We start from the raw sequence: 2,123 nt of genomic DNA, 5'->3' as shown, positions 1-2,123 counted from the left end.
CGCGGGAGCGTGGACGAGGAGGGAGGGGACGGGGAGAGAATCGGCGGAGAAATAATAATGTTGCGCCGTGGTATGTGTAACGTATATACGTACGTAAGGTACGTTGGTCGATGTGTCGAGAATTCACGTGCAGTGAGAGAAGAGCGGTTGCACGCGTGCAACAACGCGTTGCGCAACCGCGTTACGGAGTGCACGCGTGATTACTAATTGCGACGAATCGGCCGATCTTATCGACGCCGGAAATGACCGTGTAGTAGCATCGTGTGTTGTGCCTATGCGGATTGATGGAGGAATGGAATGGAAGGAATGGAAGAAACGGAGGATGCCACATAACTTCTCTGTCCTAAATAACTTTTCCAATTGTGTTGTACCTGTGCTCGAAAGGTATTCAAAGCCGTGTTATCTTTTTTTTTTCTTTCTTTTTTTTTTTATAGGTAGGACGTATTTATTAAGAAATTGTGTTTAATTATTTTTTCTGTCTTATGTATATAGTTGAATATTTTTGTTGTGGTGATGATGATCTAACGAACGTAAATTGGCAATATATGGTATGGCAACAACGATAAACAGTACGAACGGTGGAAGGAGCGAAGTAGGCAATTAAAAAGTTTTTTTTTTTTTCTTAGAAATCGAGTTAAGATTTTCTAAGGAACGAAGAAAATTCCTCGAGGTTTAATTATTATTCTCAATTTCTAATTAATCCTAATAATTTTTTTCTATATCGATTCTAATTATTATTGAATTGGCAAATTCATTCTACAAGTGTTCGGATATTTTTCAACGATACGGTATATTTCTAATTTTTCAAGATAATTGCCAAATTTTTAAATTATATTCTATAAAAAGAATGAGTAATGCAACAATTGTTCTCTTTTTATCACGCTGCATCGCCCAATTTTTACAATATTTATTTCGCCCAGTTTTTACAATTTCATCCTTCCCCTTTTCAAATTTTTCGCGATATCCCCACCCCTTCTTCCCGATCGCGGACGAATAAGGGAAGGAGGCAGAAAATTGAATCGAGAATACGAGGGGTTAATACCCTGACCCCGTCGCCGATTCTTGTCGAATTTATTTAATTGATGAAACGCTGAATGGGAACTGTGTTTGGTCAAATGATTTGCTTCTATTTCCCCTCGTAATGGGAACTTCGATTCCTCGGTGTAAATTGAGTCTCTCTCTCTCTCTCTTTCTCTTCCTCCCTCCCTCCCTCCCTCCCTCACTCTCCCCTGTCTCTCGATCGGACGTAACCTGTTTCTAAATGAACGAATCGCTCGGATTTTTAATCGGACCTGATGGAACCGATTTTGTGCTCGAAACTTGTTTTTAAATCGTCTCTATTCGTTATATATTCGTTATATATATGAAACAGTTTACGGAGGGTTTTCATGCCGGGCATTTGGTTTAAAAACTTTTTCATTCGTTTATCCACATATTTATATGTCGATTATTCTTTTATATCGGCTATTTCAATCTTCATCGTCGGATTTAACTTGCTTTACGAATCCTTCACGATTACGGGGGTGACAGAGGGTTGAGAAATTGTTGTTTATCGAACGGACGGGGTAGAGAGGAGAAATTGATAAGAGTGGTACGACGAGATTTTTCTTATTTTCCAAAATTCAATAAAATTTCTCTCTTCCAAAAAGTTTTGATTAGAATATCACGGGATGACAATATCCTTTGAAATATCTTGAAATATCTTTAAATAATTCGAAGGAACACTGTGAACTATTCAACGTTAACAATAATAATTTCAGTCTCTCTTTAAGTATCAAGTCTTCCTCTTTCCGCTTTTTTGCACTTCCATTCCATTTTTGTCTTTCTTTTCTACTTCGCATCCTCCTTCATCCCTATTTCTTTTCTTCGTCGCACAACGAGTCCTAATCCTAACTTACCTAAATCCTAAAAAAACTCCTAAATAAATATAAATATAAAACAAAAATCTAATCTTAAATTTCATCGATTCATTCGAAACAACAAGTTTCTTTCTCAAAACTTCGATGGGAAAAAAACCATACAACTCCAAAACGTCTCAACAAAAAGAAGAAAAACTTGAGAAAAACATACGTTCGAAGAAGAATCGTAACGAAAACTCAATTCCCCCGATCCTCAAATATCGC

This window comes from Apis dorsata, unplaced genomic scaffold (genome assembly GCF_000469605.1).
Source record: "Apis dorsata unplaced genomic scaffold, Apis dorsata 1.3 scaffold_194, whole genome shotgun sequence".
NCBI lineage: Eukaryota > Metazoa > Arthropoda > Insecta > Hymenoptera > Apidae > Apis > Apis dorsata.
The sequence above is the reverse complement of the archived record's forward strand: the minus strand, read 5'-3'. Positions refer to the sequence as shown.